Source organism: Equus przewalskii, chromosome 17 (genome assembly GCF_037783145.1).
Source record: "Equus przewalskii isolate Varuska chromosome 17, EquPr2, whole genome shotgun sequence".
Lineage (NCBI taxonomy): Eukaryota > Metazoa > Chordata > Mammalia > Perissodactyla > Equidae > Equus > Equus przewalskii.
Genome location: NC_091847.1, coordinates 22,614,090 through 22,636,012, shown reverse-complemented (window position 1 = coordinate 22,636,012; position 21,923 = coordinate 22,614,090). Strand labels below are relative to the sequence as shown.

At 37.7% G+C, this 21,923-nt stretch overlaps 1 long non-coding RNA gene across 1 annotated transcript in view; it reads right to left on the bottom strand.

Moving 5' to 3' along the window:
* Window positions 1-21,923, bottom strand: part of LOC139076697 (uncharacterized) — a 40,400-nt gene that overhangs the window by 17,895 nt on the left and 582 nt on the right. The gene's annotated exons all lie outside the window — the stretch shown is intronic.

Genomic DNA, 21,923 nt, shown 5'->3' with positions numbered 1-21,923 from the left:
TGACCCAGCCAAGGACCCTAAGAGGGTCAAGGAAAACTACGCCCCCACCCAGAGAATTGGAATTAATAAAAGATTCCAGAAAATTTGTTACATAAAAGGATATGAAAATCAATTAGTTGCCTGTATACCCACAAGAAATAGTTAGGAAATATGCTTGATTTAAAAAATAAAAGTATGATTGAAAATGGAAGCAAAAGAATAATGTTCTTAGGAGAAATTTTTTAAAGATGTATAAAAATTTTATGAAGAAATTTACAAAACTTTGAGGTATTAAAAAGACTTAAAACACTTGGGCAAATGTCTTTGAGAGGAAGATTCACTATCATAATTATAAAATTTTCCCAGAATAGTTCAATCTATGCATATAATAATTTTAATCAAAATTCCAACAAGTTTTATTTTGGTCTCCATAAGCAGGACCGAATAATTCACATAGAAAGTTAAATGGGCAAGAATAGCTAAGGGATGCTAATGATTAATAAGGGACCCTTGTGCAACCAAATATTTGTTTACTATCATTCTGCAGTAAATAAGACAGCATGGTGCTGACAAAATAATAAACAAAGAGTTTCAGAGTTTGACACTGACTTTTCCATTTATGAAATCTTGGTATAAGACAGGCTTAGCCTAGAAAGTCAGTGGATAAAGTTTGAACTATTCAACAAATGGTCCTGATAACGTTGGTTTTCTACTTGAAAAAGATAATATTGGAATTGAATGGGAACAGAATATATCACCCCAAAATATGACAGCTTGGAATGTGGACTATTTTGAGCTGAAGGCAATCAAGACCCAGTCGACTGAGGAAAAACTTTTACCTCTTCTTTAATTACCTAAAGACTTCAGAGAGGTGAGATCTCACCAAGATGGCGGCATAGGCAGACTCTGAACTCACCTTCTCCCACAAACACAACCAGATTACAACTATTCTTGGAAAAATTACCCTGGAGAGAAAACTGAAAACTGAATAAAGAGAACTTCCACAACAAGGGACAGTCCTGATTGAGGTGGAAGAGGCAGAAATTCCTTCTGGAGTGAAAAAGGCCACCTTCACAAGTGGCAGACCTTCACAGCTGGCCAGGTGGGAACCTCTGTAAGGTATGCAGCCCTCCATGGAGAAGTGAGGACCTTAGTGGGGACCCATTACTGCTGTAAGCATCCTTCAGACTCAGCCCAACTGAGACGAGGGACCTACTAATTGGCTTTGCTGGTTAGCAGCAGGGAACATGCCCAGAAAAGCTATCTGACAAAAGGCAAAAAAACTCAGGTCTTAAAGGGCCCAAATTCACCTGTCTCAAAGAGCAACCTAAAATCAACAGAAAGAAAGCTGCACAGTCCATTGGTGAAAAGAGACTCACCTGGTAGGCTCTGGGTGAATCTTGGTGGGAAGCGAGACCTCTCCAGAGACTGAGACATTGCTGGTAGCCATTGTTGTGAACTAGTACAGGTATGCTGACACAGGTGCTGGCAGAAGCCATTGAAGTTCTTTCCCTGGCTTGTTAGCCCAGGGATCTGCCAGACCCACTAGAGTGCAGATTTAATCCAGTTCAGCCAGGACAGGCAGCCAGCCCTAGAGACCAGCACCACCCAATGGCAAGGCTTCAGGCTACTTGTTGGCCTGCATAGACTCAGTGCCTTGATCCTCTACAGGCAGATGAGTGTGTCTGTCTCTGTGGGGCAGGGCCTGTGTGAGGACCAGGTGAACTGTGGGGGGCATTGGTGGAGAGGTGGGGGCCTCTGCAGTGGGGTGACTGGGTACACTCCAGGAGGTCAGGATGTGTGCACAGACCAGGGCTGTGTTGACAGTGTGTGTGGACCTGTGGGGGGTGGGGCTTATCAGTCATGGAAGATCTGTGCTTTACAAAGAGCCACAAAGAGGATTTGCCACACCTTCCAAAGCCTGAAACAATTGGGCGCTCCCATGCCTAGGGCAAGCCCCACTCAGCTGCAATCCTAAGAGAGCTGACAACAGTCTTGCAGGCCTGAGGCCTATAGCAACTGTAAGCCTCTGAGCCTAGCAATAAGCTACACTGGGTACCTACCAAATTATCAGGAAAACTGAAACAGGAGTGTGCTATTAGATCTTGTAGCCGACAGTGCTGGGGCACCCCAAACCTGATTTACAAATAGCCTTCCAGGGAGAGAAAGACTAAACTCCCTGGATACCTGCAGTAAGAGCAACCCTGCCACAGCAGGACACAAGTAGCCCACACAGGGGTCACTCCTGGATCATTTAGACTGGTAATGAGAGGGAAGCACACTGCTGGGCCTCAAAAGGCATCTCTTATATAAGGCTACTTCTCCAAGATCAGGAGACATAGCTGACTCACCTAATACATAGATGTAAGCACAGAGAAAGAGACATAATGAGGAGTCAAAGGAATATGTTCCAAGTAAGGGAATAAGACAAAACCCCAGAAAATGAATTAAATGAAACAGAAATAGTCAATATACCTGAAAAAGACTTTAAACAAAAGCATCTAAGGATACTCACTGATATTGGGAGAAGACAGGATGAACACAGTGAGAATGTCAACAAAGAATTGGAAAATATAAAAATGAACCAATCAGAAATGAAGAATACAATAGTGGAAATGAAAAATTCACTAGAGGGACTAAACAGCAGAGGAGATGATACAGAAGAATGGATCAGAGAGCTGGAAAAAAGACTAGAGGGAATCATCCAAACTGAACAGATAAAAGAAAAAAGAGTTAGACAGAATGAGAACACTCTAAGGGAACTCTGGGACAATATCAAGCACACTAACATTCATATTATATGTGTCCCAGAGGGAGAAGAGAGAGACAGAGGACCAGAAAATCTATTTGAAGAAAAAATAGCTGAAAACTTTCCTAACCTAAGGAAGGAAACAGACATCCAAGTACAGGAAGCACAGAGAGCACCAAATATGATCACCAACACGCCCACACTGAGACACATTATAATTAAAATGTCCAAAATTAAAGGTAAAGAGAAAATCCTAAAAGCGGCAAGAGAAAGGAAACAAGCAACATATAAAGGAATGCCCATAAGGCTATTGGTGGACTTCTCAGCCAAAACCCTACAGGCTAGAAGAGAATGCATGACATATTTAAAGTGCTGAAAGGAAAAACCCTACAGCCAAGAATACTCAATCCAGCAAAGCTATCATTCAAAATGGAAGGAGAGATAAAGAGCTTCTCAGAGAGCAAAAATTAAAGAAGTTTATCACCAAGAAACCAGTTCTACAAGAAATGCTGAAGGGATCTGTTTAAGTGGGAAAGAGAAGAACACAAACAGGGATAAGAAAATTATCAAAAAAAAAATAGGCAATAAAATCACTGGTAAAGGCAATAATACAGTGAAGGAAGCAGATCAACCACCTATGAAGATAATATGTAGGTTAAAAGACAAAAGTACTAAAATTACCTATTTCAATGAGAAGAGGGTAATGGATAGATACACACAAAACAAGAGGTTAGATATGATTTCAAAACATAAAGTGTGGGAGGAGGGGAGTAAAAGAGTAGAGCTTTTAGAAAGAGGTCAAGCTAAAGAAACTATCAACTCAATATAGATTGGTATATACATAAAACATTATATAGGAACCTCATGGTAATCACAAACCAGAAAACTATAAGTAAACAAATAAATAAGAGGAAAGAAATCAAACATATTATTAAAGAAAGCTATCAAGCCACAAGGGAAGAGAGCAAGAGAAGAAGAAAGAAACAAAGAAATACTAAAACACTCAGACAGAAAAAAGTAACAAAATGGCAATAAATACGTTTCTATCAATAGTTACTTTAAATGTCAATGGCTAAATGCCAATCAAAAGACATAGGGTGGCTGATTAGATAAAAAAACAAGACCCATATATATGCTGCATACAAGAGACACACTTCAGACCTAAAGACACTCACAAACTGAGAGTGAAAGGATGGAAAAAGATGCTCCATGCAAGTGGCAAAAAAAAGAAAGTGGGGATAGCAATACTTATATCAGACAAAATAGACTTAAAAACAAAAACTGTAACAACAGACAAATAAGGGCACTACATAATGATAAAGGGAACAAGCCAACAAGAAGATATAACACTTGTAAATATCTATGCACCCAACATAGGAGTGCCTAAATATATAAAGCAATTATTAACAGACATAAAAGGAGAAACAGATAGTAACACAATAATAGTAGAGGACTTTAACACTCGACTTACACCAGTGGATAGATCATCCAAATAGAAGATCAATAAGGAAACACTCGCCTTAAAGGACACATTAGATCAGACGAACTTAGTAGATATATACAGAACATTCCATCCGAAAAACCACAGAATACACTTTCTTTTCAAATGCACATGGAATATTCTCAAGGATTGATCATATATTAAGCCACAAGACAGGTCTCAATAAATTTAAGAAGATCAAAATAATACCAAGCATCTTTTCTGACCACAAAGGTAAGAAACTAGAAATCAACTACAGGAAGAAAATCAGAAAAGCGACAAAAATGTGATGATTAAATAACATGCTACAGAACAATGACTGGGTCAATGAAGGAGTCAAAGGAGAAATAAAAAAATTCCTGGAGACAAATGAAAATGAAATACGACATACCAAAATCTATGGGATACAGCAAAAGTGATTCTACAAGGGCAATTGATAGCAATTCAGGCCTACTTCAACAAACAAGAAAAACCTCAAATAAACAATCTAACAGTGAACCTAAAGGAAGTGGAAAAAGAAGAACAAACAAGGCCCAAAAATCAGTAGAAATAAGGTAATAATAAAAATCAGAGCAGAAATAAATGAATTGGAGACTAAAAAAAAAAATAGAAAAAATTTAATGAAACCAAGAGCTGGTTATTTGAAAAGATAAACAAAATTGACAGACGTTTAGCTAGACTCACCAAGAAAAAAAGAGAGAAGGCTCAAATAAATAAAATCAGGAATGAAAGAGGAGAAATTAAAATGGACACCTCAGAAATACAAAAAATTATAAGAGAATACTATGAACAGCTATAGGCCAACAAGTTGGATAATCTAGAAGAAATGGATAAATTCTTAGAGTCATACAACCTCCCAAAACTGGATCAAGAAGAAGTACAGAATTTGAATAGACCAATCACCAGTAAGGAGAACAAAACAGTAATCAAACACCTCCCCAAAAATAAATATCCAGGACCAGATGGCTTCCCTGGTGAGTTCTACCAATCATTCAAAGAAGACTTAACACCTGTCCTTCTCAAACTCTTCCAAAAACTTGAAGTGGAGGGGAGGCTCCCTAACTCATACTACAAAGCCAACGTTATCCTGATACCAAAACCAGACAAGCACAACATAAAAAAAGAAAATTATAGGCCAATATCACTGATGAACATTGATGCAAAAATCATCAACAAAATACTAGCAAATTGAAAACAACAATACATTAAAAAGATCATACATCATGATCAAGTGAGTTTTATTCCAGGGATGCAGGGATGATTCAACATCTGCAAATCTATCAACGTGATACACCATATTAACAAAATGAAGAATAAAAATCACACGATCATCTCAATAGATGCAGAGAAAGCATTTCACAAGATACAGCATCCATTTATGATGAAAACCTAAATAAAATGAGTATAGAAGGAAATTCCTCAACATAATAAAGGCCATATATGACAAAACCACAGCTTATATTTTGCTCAATGGAGAAAAACTGAAAGCTATCCCTCTAAGAACAGGAACCAGACAAGGATGCCCACTCTCACCACTCGTTTAACATAGCATTGGAAGTCCCAGCCAGAGCAATCAGGCAAGAGAAAGAAAGAAAAGGGATCCAAACTGGAACAGAAGAAGTGAAACTGTTACTCTTTGCAAACGACATAATTTTATACATAGAAAACCCTAAAGAATCCACTAAAAAACTTTTAGAAGTAATTAATGAATAAGTCAAGTTGCAGGATACAAAATCAACATGCAAGAATCGGTTGTGTTTCTGTACACTAAAAACGAAGTAGCAGAAAGAGAAATTTAGAATACAATCCTATTTACAATTGCAAGAAAAAGAATGAAATACCTAGGAATAAACTTAACCACAGAGGTAAAAGATCTGTATACTGAAAACTATAACACATTGTTGAAAGAAATAGAAGAAGTCATAAAGAAATGGAAAGATATTCTGTGCTCTTGGATTGGAAGAATTAGCATAGTTAAAATGTCCATATTTCCTAAAGCAGTCTATAGATTCAGTGTAATCCCAATCAAACTTTGAAGAAAATTTTTTACAGATATAGAACAAAGAATCCTAAAATTTATATGGAACAACAGAAGATGCCAACGAGCCAAAGCAATCCTGAGGAAAAAGAACAAAGCCGGAGGCATCACACTCCCTGATTTCAAAATATGCTACAAACTCATAGTAACCAAAACAGCATGGTAGTAGCACAAAAACAGACACACAGATTGATGAAACAGAATTAAGAGCCCAGAAATAAACCCACACATTTATGGACAGCTAATTTTTTGACAAGGGAGCCAAGAGCATACAATGGAGAAAGGAGAGTCTCTTCAAAAATTGGTTTTCGGAAAACTGGACAGCCACATGTGAAAGCATGAAAGTAGACCATTCCCTTACACCATGCCAAAAAATCAACTCAAAATGAATTAAAGACTTGAATGTAAGATCTGAAGCCATGAAACTTCTAGAAGAAAACATAGGCAGCACACTCTTTGACATTGGTCTTAGCAGCATATTTTCAAGTACCATGTCTGTCAGCACAAGGGAAACAAAAGAAAAAATAAACAAATGGGACTACATCAAACTAAAAAGCTTCTGCACAGCAAAGGAAACCATCAACAGAACAGAAGGACAACCTCACAATTGGGAGACGATATTTGCAAACCATATATCGGATAAGGGGTTAATATCCAAAATATACAAAGAACTCATACATCTCTAAAAACCAACAACCCAGTTAGAAAATGGGCAAAAGATCTGAACAGAGATTTCTCCAAAGAAGATATACCAATGGCCAACAGGCACATGAAAACATGTTCAACATCATTAATTATCAGGAAATGCAAATCAAAACTACAATGAGGCATCACCTCACTCTTTTTTTTTTTAAAGATTTTATTTTTTCCTTTTTCTCCCCAAAGCCCCCGAGTACATAGTTGTATATTCTTTGTTGTGGGTCCTTCTAGTTGTGGCATGTGGGACGCTGCCTCAGCGTGGTTTGATGAGCAGTGTCATGTCCGCGCCCAGGATTCGAACCAACGAAACACTGGGCCGCCTGCAGCGGAGCGCGCGAACTTAACCGCTCGGCCACGGGGCCAGCCCCAAGGTATCACCTCACTCTTGTCAGAATGGCTATAATTAACAAGACAGGAAACAACAAGTGTTGGAGAGGATGTGAAGAGAAGGGAACCCTATACACTGCTGGTGGGAGTGTAAACTGATGCAGCCACTATGGAAAACAGTACAGAGTTTCCTCAGAAAATTAAGAATAGATCTACCATATGATCCAGCTATTCCACTGCTGGGTATTTATCCAAAGAACTTGAAAACACAAAGGCATAAAGATACAGGTACCCCTATGTTTGCTGCAGCCTTATTCACAATAGCCAAGACTTGGAAGCAACCTGGGTGCCCATCAAGGGATGAATGGATAAAGAAGATGAGGTATATATACACAATGAAATACTACTCAGCCATAAGAAATGATGAAATCTGGCCATTTGTGACAACATGGATTGACCTTGAGGGTATTATTCTAAATGAAATAAGTCAGAGGGAGAAAGTCAAATACCATATGTTCTCACTCATAAGTAGAAGATAAAAACAACGACAAACAAACCCATAGCAACAGAGATTGGATTGGTGGTTACCAGAGGGAAAGGGAGAAGGGGGGATGGTGAAAGAGGTGATTAGGTGCACATGTGGTGACGGATTATAATTAGTCTTTGGGTGGTGAACATGATGTAATCTACACAGAATTTGAAATATGTTATGATGTACATCTGAAAGTTATATAATGTTATAATCCAGTGTTACTGCAATAATAAAAAACAAATTTTTAAATAAAATAAAATGAAAGATGAAAGAAAAAATTCAGAGAGTTGTCCTGTACCAGAAAGAAAGCTATTATCAGACATAATTTTTTTATCTGAAAGACTTACCCACATGGCAGGACAACCATCTTATCACCAAACATCTGTTCTTCTTAACTTCCTATGAATTACCCTTGTCCAGTTTGAAGCCCCAGGCCCCTATTTCACTGCTTAGCTCAGGCTGGCACATGAGCTTCAATTGCCTGACTGCCTTTGAATCTTATATCTTTGGAGATCCTGTACATACAAAATTAAATTTGATTTTTTCCTGTTAATCTGTCTTATGTCAATTTAATTTTTAGACCAGCTAAAGAAGCCAGAAAGGAAGAAGGGAGAATTTTTCTGCCCCCATAGGTTCATATCTCATCTCATTCTTATTTAAAGATATATCAGATTAATTAAAGATTTATACATGAAAATCAAAAATTTTGGAAGAAAATATATGAAGACATATTTATGACTTGAGTGTAGGGGAGAATTTCTTAAAACAAGATGTAAAAAGGCCAAATTATAAATAAAATGATTGATAAATATGCCTACATCAAATTATTTTGAAAAAAAGATAAACTTCAGAAACAAGTTACAGATTTGTTAAAGTTACATTTACAAACATACATGCATATCTGATGAAATGCAACATACACATGTGATGAAATACTAGTCTTCAGCCTAGAAATCAATATCTAAGAGAGAGAGAAAAAAAGAAAAGAAATATAAATAAAGGATATTAATAGGCATTTCTCAAAAGAGGAATGCCAAATGGCCAATAAACATATGAAAAGAGGTTCAGTCTCATTAGTAATCAGAAAAATGCAATTTTAAATCAAAATGAGGTACAATTTGCCACCTTTCAAGTGGAAAACATCCTAAAGCACGAAATACCATGGTTATGAGGATGCCAAACACTTGCCGACTCTCATACACTATTTAAGGGAGTGTAAATCGGTCAAACTACCTTATAGAAAAACCCTTTTGCAGCATCTAGTAAAGGTAAAGAGGCGTATCCTCCATATTCTAGCAATTCCTCTTATGTATCTATCCCAGAGAAATTCTTACATGTAAATTCAGGAAGAAATATACAAGAATGCTTACTGAAGCATTATACTTAGCCAAAAAGAAGAGAGGAGTACAGAACAATTTACATCAAAAGAGAAGTGGATACATAATTTGAGGTATAGTCATACATTGTAAGCATATTACAGTTAAAAAGAACGAAAATATGCATGGATGTGGACAAATCAATATATCTATATTAAAAATCAAATAACATTGATCAAAAATGGGGGGTATTTATAGTATGAGATATACAGCATAATACAAATATATTTCAAAATCACAAAATAATTCTACATATCGTTTATGCATACATGTAAATGAAATTGCACAGGAATAAAAGCTAGAAACTTCAGAATGATGGTATTCCTGCACAGGAGCCGAGGGCAAGGAAAAGGTGGAAAATTTCAACTCTTTTCCACTGTTCCTTCCCTTCTTCTAAAGAATCTGAAGTAAACACAGCAAAATGCTATATGTGTGTGGTGGGGCCTTTGAGCGTCTATTATACTATTCCCCAGCTTTTTATGTTGAAATATTATTTCAGTGTTGAAGTTTAGTAACAACAATAATAATAAATGCTGCATTCCTGAAGTTTTTAATATATTAAAATCTTAAGGTTGAAGATATTGGTTTGATATTTAATAAAAAGGCTATAAAATTCTGAACTCCTCTCTTTATTCAAACAATGGGAATTCTATGGTTAGCTGGTTACAAGTTGTAAAAAGCCATGATATTCATATGCATTCCAGAATTATGAGACATATCAAACCTCTGATGTCAGCTGAACTAAATATATTTTAACATTTGCTTACTTTAAAGATGCAAAGTCTCTTCTGTGGTTTCTTGTGGGCTATTTTCATTTTGAATTGTACCAATTGGCTTTCTTGAGGAAAAAAATCAGGGGACAAAAAAAGCATCTAGGGACATGAGAAACTCGAATATTTGGCTACATATTCCCCTAGCAAAGTGAAGATGTATCTAATTAGAAGGAAGAATCAAGTGAGTTATTTGACATACTATAATCAATTCAACCAACTGGGATATATATATATTGTATATATTAACATTTCAGTAGGTTCCTTGTCCTCACATACAGACAACTTATTCAATTCAGGAAATATCTATGGGATAGAGAATTTCAAGATTAAACTAGTGGATCAAACATTCACAACTAATTTTACTCCAATCCCAAACTCACTAAAATAACTATAAAGACATTCTTTTATTTTTATTTTATTTATTTTATTTTTTAATGAAATAAATAACCTGAGCTAACACATGTTGCCAATCTTCTTTTTTGTTTCTTCTTCTTCTCCCCTAAGCCCCCCAGTACATAGTTGTATATTCTAGTTGTAGGTCCTTCTGGCTGTGCTATGTGGGTCACTGCCTCAGCATGGCCTGATGAGTGGTGCCATGTCCAAGCCCAGGATCTGTACTGGGGAAACGACAGGTAGCCAAAGCAGAGTGTGATGAACTTAGCCACTTTGCCACAGGACTGGCCCCTATTTTTTTAATTTTTAATTTAATTTAAATTTTTTTATTGCAATAACATTGGTTTATAACACCATATAAATTTCAAGTGGACATGGTTATATTTCGATTTCTGTGTAGATTGCATCATGTTGACCAACCAAAGACTAATTGCAATCCATTACCACACACATAAAGATGTTCTTTTAAAAATGCACAAACCTATGAGGAGAGGGAGAAGAGGAAAGGAAACAGTACCAAGAAAATTTTGGAATTTGAAAAAAGGTAAAGGAATGACAGCTAACTTAGCAGACGCAAAGAAGCTTAATCCTAAATCAGTGGTGGAGAAAGCTGAGAACCAATCCAGTTTACAACATAAAATCTTCAAAAGGCTCAGGAATGAAGCAGAAGGCTAAAAAAAAAAAGATAGGTTAAAAGATATTTGTGAAACAGATTCCTACACAATATTTCATTTACTTTATGAACTCTCCCTGGCAGATGACTGGAGGTTTATCCTCTGAAGATGATAAAAGAGGAGATTTGATATGGGGTCAAAGGGTTCAGATGTATCTATGGGTACAATACTAAAAAGAAGGGATTAAGTTGTAAATATTCTGACTGTTGAATGTTGAGGTCCCAATTCTCTTCCTTGATTCAGACTCCAGAATGTTGCAGAATTTTATATGACATGCAGAAGATTAGAGAAATCTGACCAACCCAAGAAGACCTAAAGTTTTTAGCATTGTGGTATCAAAAAAATGGCCCAAGTGATTGCCTTATGCTAAAACTACCATTAATCTTGCCAAATAGATATGAGTAGATTTTATATCCATTACACAAGAAAAAGGTGCTAAAAAGTTGAACATCCAGAAAACAGAAAAACCTCTTAGAAATTAAAAGTGCTGAGATCTCATCAAGATGGTGCTGTGAGCAGACGTTGAACTCACCTCCTCCCATGAACACAAGCAGGTTACAACAATTTTGGGAAGAATCACCCTGGATTGAAAACTGAAAACTTGATAAAAAGAACACCCACGACAAGGGACAGTCCTGACGAAAGCAGAAGAGGCAGTAACTCTGGTAGGAGAGGAAAAAAGCCACCTTTGGGAGCAGTGGAGCTTCTCAGCTGGCCAGGCAGGAGCCACCCTAAGGTATGAGCCCTCCCTGGAGGAGTGAGGTCTGGAGCGGGGGCAATACTGCTATAACCATCCTTCGGACTCAGCCCAACTGAGAGGGGGGTCTTACTGTCTGGCTTTTCTGGCTATTAACTGCAGCAAGGACACCCCAGAAAAACTATCAGCCGAAAGCCGAAAAGATCCGGGTCTTAAAGGGCCCACGCACAAACTCACTCATTGCAGCAACCTAAAATCACCAGAGAGAAGGCTGACTGTCCTTTGGTGAAACAAGACTCAACTGGTGGGCTCTGGGGGCATCTTGGTGAGAGGAGGATCCTCTCTGGAGACTGAGACATTGGTGGGGGCCATTGTTCTGAGTTGGTCCAGGCGTCTGATATGGACACCGGTGGGGGCCATTGAGGTGCATCCCTTGGGCTTTTAGGCCAGGGGTCTGCCACACCCACTAGAGCACAGATTTAATCCAGTTCAGCCAGGGCAGGCAACCCGCCTTAGGGACTGGCCCCACCTAATAGCATGCCCTCAGGCTACTTTTCAGCCTGCGTTGACTGAGTGCCTTGATCCTCTATAGGCAGGGAAGGGTGTCCGCCTCTGTGGGGCAGGGCTTGTGTGAGGACCAAGTGAACTGTGGGGGGCATTGTGGCAGAGATGGGGGCCTCTGCAGTGTGGCATTGGGGTACACTCCAGGGGGTTGAGAAGTGTGCATGGACCAGGACTGTGTTGACAGTGTATGTGGTCCAGTGGGGGGTGAGGCTTATCAGTGGCAGAAGACTTGTCCTTCACAAATAGCCATAAAAAGGATCAGCCCCACCTTCCAAAGCCTGAAACAACTGAGTGCCTCCATGCCAAGGGCTAGCCCCACTCAGCTGCACTCCTAAGAGAACTGACAACAGCTTGTTGGCCTCAGGCCTATCACAACCATACGCCCCTGAGCCTACCACCAGCTACACTGGGTCCCAACCCAATTAAGAGGACAATTGCAATAAAAGTGTGCTAATAGACTTTGTAGCCAACAGTGCTGAGGCCCCTCCAAACCGGATTTACAAACAGCTGGCCAGGGAAGGAAAGATTAGACTCCCCAGGTACCTGCAGTGGGAGCAGCCCTGCCACAGCAGAAGAACACAAGTAGCTCACAAAGGGGTCACTCCTGGTTCTTATGGTCTGGTGACGAGAGGGAAGCACACTGCTGGGCCTCATAAGGCATCTCATACATAAGGCCACTTCTCCAAGATCAGGAGACATAGCTGACTCACCTAGTACAAAGAAAATAGCACAGAGAAAGCGGCATAATGAGGAGGCAAAGGAATACTTTCCAAGCAAGGGAACGCTACAAAACACCAGAAAAAGAACTAAGTGAAACAGAAACTAGCGACCTCCTTGACAAAGAATTCAAACAAAATATAATGAGGATGCTCACAGATATGTGGAGAAGAATGGATGAACACAGTGAGCACATCAGCAAAGAACTGGAAGATATAAAAAAGAACCAATCAGAAATGAAGACTACAATACTCGAAATGAGAAATTCACTAGAGGGACTCAATAGCAGAGTAGAGGAAGCAGAAGAATGGATCAGCAAGCTAGATGAAAGATTAGAGGAAATCACCCAAGCAGAACAGAAAAGAGAAAAAAGAATTAGACAGAATGAGAACAGTTTAAGGAAACTCTGGGACAATATCAAGTGTGCTAACATTTGGATTATAGGGGTCCCAGATGGAGAAGAGAGAGACAAAGGGGCAGAAAATTTATTTGTCGAAATAATAGAGGAAAACTTTCCTCACCTGAGGAAGGAAACAGGCATCCAAGTTCAGGAAGCATAGAGAGCTCCAAACAAGAGAAGCCCAAAGAGGCCCACACCAAGACATATTATAATCAAAATGTCTAAAATTAAAGACAAAGAGAGAATCCTAAAAGCAGCAAGAGAAAGGCCACAAGTGACATATGAAGGGAAACCCATCAGGCTGTCAGCAGACTTCTCAGTCGAGACCCTACAGGCGAGAAGAGAATGGCACGACATATTTGAAGTGCTAAAAGGAAAAAACCTACAACCAAGAATACTCTATCCATCAAGGCTGTCATTCAGAATGGAAGGAGAGATAAAGAGCTTCCCAGATAAGCAAAAATTAAAGGAGTTTATCACTAAGAAACCAGTTCTACAAGAAATGCTGAAGGGACTTATTTAAGTGGGAAAGCAATGACCACAAATAGAGATAAAAGAAAAAAAATTATCAAAAAAACCCAAAACAACAACAAGAAAAAACAGGCAATAAAATCACTTGTAAGGTAAAAGTATATTAAAGGCAGCAGATCAACTACCTGTGAAGATAATATGAAGGTTAAAAGACAAATGTACTAAAATAACCTATTTCAATGATAAGAGGGTAATGGATAAACAGACACTACACAAAAGACTATATATGATGTGAAAAACATGTAATGTGGGAGGAGGGGAGTGAAAAAGTAAAGCTTTTACAAAGAGGTCAAGCTAAAGAGTCTATCTACTCAATATAGACTGTTATATGCATAGTATATTAAATAGGATCCTCATGGTAACCACAAACCAGAAACCTATAACAAGTAGGAAAAAAAGTAAGACAAAAGAAATCAAACATATTACTAAAGATAGCCATCAAACCACACGTGAAGAGAGCAAGAGAAAAAGAAAGGAACTGAGAAGAACTACTAAAACACCCAAAAAAGAGGAAAAGTGACAAAATGGCAATAAATACATATTTATCAATAGCTACTTCAAATGTCAATGGACTAAATGCTCCAATCAAATGCCATAAGGTGGCCAACTGGATGAAAAAACAAGATCCATGTATATGCTGCATACAAGAGACACACTTCAGACCTACAGACACTCACAAACTGAAAGTGAAAGGATGGAAAAAGACGTTCCATGCAAATGGGAAAGAAAAGAAAGCGGGGGTAGCAATACTTATATCAGACAAAATAGACTTTAAATCAAAAACTGTACTGAGACAAAGACGGGCACTACATAATGATAAAGGGAACAATCCAACAAGAAAATATAACACTTGTAAATATCTAGGCACCCAACATAGGAGCACCTAAATATATAAAGCAATTATTAACAGACGTAAGAGGAGAAATAGACAGTAACACAATAATATTAGGGGACTTTAACACTCGACTTACTCCAATGGATAGATCATCCAAACAGAAGATCAATAAGGAAACACTTGCCTTAAAGGACACAATAGACCAGATGGACTTAGTAGATATATACAGAACATTCCATGCAAAAACCACAGAATACACATTCTTTTCAAATGCCCATCGAGCATTCTCCAGGATTGATCACATATTAGGCCACAAAACAAGTCTCAATAAATTTAAGAAGATCGAAATAATACCATGCATCTTTTCTGACCACAAAGGTATGAAACTGGAAATCAACTACAGAAAGAAAACCAGAAAAGCCGTAAAAATGTGGAGATTGAACAAAATGCTACTGAACAATGATTGGGTCAATGAAGAAATCAAAGAAGAAATAAAAAAATTCCTGGAGACAAATGAAAATGAAAACACGACATGCCAAAATCTGTGGCATACAGCAAAAGCTGTTCTACAAGGGAAGTTTATAGCAATTCAGGCCTACATCAACAAAGAATAAAAATCCCAAATAGACATTCTAAAAGTGCACCTAAAGGTACTGGAAAAAGAACAACAAACAAAGCCCCAAATCAGCAGAACGAAGGAAATAATAAAAATCAGAGCAGAAATAAACGAAATAGAGACTAAAAAAACAATAGAAAAAATTAATGAAACCAAGAGCTGGTTCTTCGAAAAGATAAACAAAATTGACAAACCCTTAGCTAGACTCACCAAGAAAAAAAGAGAGAAGCCTCAAATAAATAAAATCAGAAACAAAAGAGGAGAGATTACAACGGACACCTCAGAAATACAAAAGATAATAAGAGAATACTATGAAAAGCTATATGCCAACAAATTGGATAATCCAGAAGAAATGGATAAAGTCTTAGAAACATACAACCTTCCAAAACTGGACCAAGAAGAGGTAGAAAATGTGAATAGACTGATCACCAGTAAGGAGATTGAAACAGCAATTAAAAATCTCCCAAAAAATAAAAGTCCAGGACCAGATGGCTTCCCTGGTGAATTCTACCAAACATTCAAAGAAGACTTAATACCTATCCTTCTCAAACTCTTCCAAAAAATTGAAGAGGAGGGGAGGCTTCCTAACTCCTTCTACGAAGCAAACATTATCCCGATACCAAAACCAGAGAAGGACAACACAAAAAAAGAAAATTACAGGCCAATATCACTGATGAACATTGATGCAAAAATCCTCAACAAAATACTAGCAAATTGAATACAACAATACATTAAAAAGATCATACATCATGATCAAGTGGGTTTCATTCCGGGGATGCAGGGATGGTTCAACATCTGCAAATCTATCAATGTGATACACCACATTAACAAAATGGAGAATAAAAATCACATGATCATCTCAATAGATGCAGAGAAAGCATTTGACAAGATACAGCATCCATTTATGATAAAAACTCTAAATAAAATGAGTATAAAAGGAAAATACCTCAACATAATAAAGCCCATATATGACAAACCCACAGCAAATATCACTCTCAATGGAGAAAAACTGAAAGCTATCCCTCTAAGAACAGGAACCAGACAAGGATGCCCACTGTCACCACTCATTTAACATAGTATTGGAAGTTCTAGCCAGAGCAATCAGGCAAGAAAAAGAAATAAAAGGGATCCACATTGGAAAAGAAGAAGTGAAACTGTCACTCTTTGCAGACGACATGATTTTATATCTAGAAAACCCTAAAAGAGTCCACTAAAAACTTTTAGAATTAATAAAGGAATACAATCAAGTTGCGGGATACAAAATCAATGTACAAAAATTGGTTGCATTTCTATACACTAACAACGATGTAGCAGAAAGAGAAATTAAGAATACAATCCCATTTACAGTTGCAACAAAAATGATAAAATACCTAGGAATATACTTAACAAAAGAGGTGAAAGACCTGTACCCTGAAAACTATAAGACATTGTTGAAAGAAATCGAAGAAGACACAAAGAAATGGAAAGATCTTCCGTGCTCTTGGATTGGAAGAATTAACATTGTTAAAATGTCCATACTTCCTAAAGCAATCTGTAGATTCAACACAATCCCTATCAAAGTTCCAACAACATTTTTTACAGAAATAGAACAAAGAATCCTAAAATTTATATGGAACAACAAAAGACCCCGAATAGCAAAAAGGATTCCTGAGAAAAAAGAACAAAGCTGGAGGCGTCACTCTCCCCGATTTCAAATTACACTACAAAGCCATAGTAACCAAAACAGCATGGTACTGGCACAAAAACAGACATACAGATCAATGGAACAAAATTGAGAGCCCAGAAGTAAACCCACACATTTATGGACAGCTAATATTCGACAAGGGAGCCAAGAGCATACAATGGAGAAAGGAGAGTCTCTTCAATAAACGGTGTTGGGAAAACTGGACAGCCACATGCAAAAGAATGAAAGTAGACCATTCCCTTACACCATGCACAAAAATCAACTCAAAATGTACTAAAGACTTGAACGTAAGACCCGAAACCATGAGACTTCTAGAAGAAAACATAGGCAGTACGCTCTATAACATTGGTCTGAGCAGCATATTTTCAAGTCCCATGTCTGACTGGGCAAGGGAAACAAAAGAAAAAATGAACCATTGGGACTACATCAAACTAAAAAGCTTCTGCACAGCAAAGGAAACCATCAACAGAACAGAAGGACAACCTAACAATTGGGAGAAGATATTTGCAAACCACATATCAGATAAGGGGTTAATATCCAAAATATACAAAAAACTCATACAGCTCAACAACAAAAAAACCAACAATCCAATTAGAAAATGGGCAAAAGATCTGAACAGAGATTTCTCCAAAGAAGATATACAGATGGCCAACAGGCATATGAAAAGATGCTCAACATCATTAGCTATCAGGGAAATGCAAATCAAAACTACAATGAGGTATCACCTCACTCCGGTCAGAATGGCTATAATTAACAAGACAGGAAACAACAAATGTTGGAGAGGGTGTGGAGAGAAGGGAACCCTTGTTCACTGCTGGTGGCAGTGCAAACTCGTGCAGCCACTATGGAAAGCAGTTTGGAGTATCCTCAGAAAATTAAAGATAGATCTACCATATGATCCAGCTATTCCACTGCTGGGTATTTATCCAAAGAACTTGAAAACACAAAGGCATAAAGATACTTGCACCTCTATGTTCATTGTGGCATTATACACAATAGCCAAGACTTGGAAGCAACCTAGATGCCCATCAAGGGACGAATGGATAAAGAAGATGTGGTATTTATACACGATGGACTACTACTCAGCCATAAGAAATGACGAAATCCGGCCATTTGTGACAACATGGATGGACCGTGATGGTATTATGCTGAGTGAAATAAGTCAGAGGGAGAAAGTCAAATACCATTTGACCTCACTCATAAGTAGAAGATAAAAACAAAAAAAAAAAAAGAAAAAACACATAGCATTGGAGATTGGACTGGTGGTTACCATTGGGGAAGGCGGGAGGGGGAGGGCAAAAGGGGTGGTTAGGGTCACATGTGAGGGGATGCACTGTAATTAGTGCTCGGGTGGTGAACATGATGTAATGTATACAGAATTCGAAATATGATGCACATCCGAAAAAAAAAAATTAAAAAAAAGAAATTAAAAGTATTACCCACAATAATGCTCATTTTAAGACAAAAATTACAATTGAGCAGTATTCCCAGAAATGAGTAAAAAAATTTAAGAAATGGGCAAGAGGAGTGTGATAGATTAAATAAGGCTGCCAACATTTGGGGTACTCTTCTCATGGAAAATGCAGTCTAATTTCCCTCCTCTTGAATCTGGCCTGGAAGTAGTGACTGTTTCGACAAATAAAATATGACAGAAGTGGCATGAGAAGAAGAAATTAACAGAGCTCACTTATGTTATATTAACTTCCTTTACCAATGGTGTGTACATGGTCTAATGTCTGGGACTGCTGGGTGCTTGAATTAACATTATTTGCTAAGAGGAGGAGAATTTATACATTGAAAGCTCTTAGCAGGATGTTCTCTAACTAAAGGATCATTTAGATTAAAAAAAAAAAAAAGCCCAACATCAATGTCTATGAGATATGGTTTCTTGGAAAATGTCACATAAACCATACAACTCTAAGATATAAACTGGCTAAAACTGTCAAAAGGAACCATTTCAACACTCTGAAAATCAATCAAAAGTAAGCAACAAACCAAGAATATATTTGTGAAAACTGAATTTCAGATAAGAACAGCAGGAACCTGCTGTGTTCTTGCCCAAGACTGCTCCCATGTAGACACTGCGTCTTTTATTCTGCATTAGAAGTCCATTTCTGATGCAGGAGAGAATGGTTTGGAGGAGGACCCTTAATGCCCCAGACCTCTCACTACGTTATATGAGTCTCTCAATTGCCTATATCCTTGAGATGATTGGCAAAGCTTGATATTGGGTAAAATGTTTGATTTATGTGAGTCTCATTTGACAACTTGATCCTGTATGTTAGTTCAAGATGCTGTACTAGTTTCCGGGTCAAGCCATAAGAGACTGACAGCTTCTCCTACTTGTCTCTTGGAATATTCTCTTTGAGCAGCCATGTAGGAGGTCTAATTCCTCTCTCTTTGAATCTGAGCTGATTTCAGAGACTGCTTTAGCAATGGAATATGGTGGAAGTGATGATTTGATAATTTCTGGGTCCACCCCTTCAGAGATAAACAAACAGCCTCCTCTTCCTGCCTCCTGACACCTTCTTTTGGGAGCCCTGAGGCACCATACCAGAAGTCTGGCTACCTCTGAGATTGCCTATTTGAGAAGCCACGTGTAAGCACCCTGGTGAACAGCCTGAGCTAAGCCAAGCCCTTCAGTCTTCCCCACCAAGGTGCCAAGTCATGTGACAGTGTCTTGGCTCATTCGCTCCTTCTATCAGATTAGTTCCACCAAGTGACCTCACTCAATGCCTCAGGAATAAGAAGAATTGTCCAGGCAAACCTTGCCTGAATTTCCAACCCAGCAAATCATAAGATATGATCAAATTATTGTTGTTTAGCAAAATTGCTTATGAAGCAATATATAACTGAATCAAGGAGAAAAAATAAATTAAAGACAATTCCAGGCAGTACAGCATTGAAAAACATCAGGGTTCCAGAAGGAGACAATTGGTAAACAGATATCAATGAAAGGTAATCAATGAAAACTTTAATAAAAAATTTTCCCAGTGCCGGCCCCGTGGCCGAGTGGTTAAGTTCGCCTGCCCTGCTTTGGCGCCCCAGGGTTTCGCTGGTTTGGACCCTGGGTGCGGACATGGCACCGCTCATCAGGCCATGCTGAGGCGGCATCCCACATGCCACAACTAGAAGGACCCGCAACTAAAAATACACAACTATGAACTGGGGGGCTTTGGGAGAAAAAAGAAAAAAAAACTTTAAGAAAAAAAAAAATTTTCCAGAACTGACAAACGCAAATTTCTAGATTGAAAATGCCCATAAGTCCCCAGCATAATATCTGAAAATAGACTTACGCTAAGGCAATCAGTGTGAAATTACTCCAGTACACTGGAAGAGAAAAAGCAGATCTCTGAATTTCTGGAAAAGGACAAAAATAAAAAATTAGAATAATAAAATAAAGTGCCATACAAAGGATGAGTATGTAGCATGGTTCCCAGCTTCTCAACAACAGAGCAGTGACTTCAAAGTTCTGAAAGAAAGTTATTTTTAACTCAGATACACGACCCAAGTTATCAATCAAAAGGAAGAGCAGAATAAAGTCATTTTAATATTCAAGTTCTCAAAAACATGCACTTCCAAGTCATCTTTTGTGAGGAAGCCTCTACTGAGGAAACATTCAGAAATCCTTGGATATTTGTGAGAAGAGGAATGAGAGGATGAGAATTATGGTTTAAATTATATCTTATTCCTGAAACATTTTAAAAAAAATTGTATTTTACAAAAAATCCCCGCTCTCAATAGCAAAAGTTATGATACCTTGAATATCTAGGATTCTGAGTTGTGAAATACTCTAGGAAAACAAAAGACCTTGTAGTATTAGTGGCTTCATGAGTGAAAGACCATTTATCCACCCATCCATTTGATGAGGATGTTAGCTAGATTATTTGTCATTATGCAGAATGAATAAGAGTTTCTAGACTCTTGAAAACAGATAACCCAATAGGTGAAAGAAATTTTGCAATTAAAGACAGCTGACATAGAGGGAGAGGGTATGTATTATATTCTTGTTCAAATTTCAGTTCTGCTACTAATCAGCTGCTGTGAAATTAGAGAACTTGACTAACTTCTGTAGGTTTCCATATTCTTATTAATAAAATGGAAATATCTATTTCAGTTATTACTGAGGTAAATAACATAATATATACAATTTACAGTTCAGTAACTGGCATTTAATAGGCATTTAATAACTGGCAGATTAGCTTTTCTTTCAATTATTCTTTTATTTCTTTGTTCTTTCTTATTAAGTGGTCACATTGTACATAACCCTACCCAGAGGCAGTTCAGAATCCTGAAACTGGGAAAAATAAACAGAGAGCTAAAACTGATGCTTGGAAATTGATGGCTAAGGGGACAGTTTGAGAATAGAATGAAAGATTCTCAAGAGAATTTCCTGTTTCAGCATGAGTAGCAGAAAAGTATTAATGATGAGTTTAACAACTATAGCATTATTAGAGCTGAACGTCAGTTGAAACATTCTTGTCTGTCACAAGTTGTAAACGAAGCCTGAGGCATCTCATGAGAGAGAAAAAGATAATAAGCCAATGTTTAGAGAAAAAAACTGATAAAAAAAGTTTAAGGTGATAATAGAGTATACCTTGTTTTTGATTTTTATTTCTAACACTTGCTTGCTCTAGCTAGTGCTTTTATATTTTAAACATGGTCCGAAAATTTAAACTGTATATATTATCTTTTTAAACTGTTTATTTTATTTCATTTTTAAAGGAGAGGAATGTGTGCCATTATTAAGTGGATTATCCTTTTTTAAAATCTATACCTGAAGTAATTCTAACTGCTGAGCCTTTAGTATGAGAACCAAAAACACCAATCGCCAGGAAGCGACTACCACCCAAAGACAA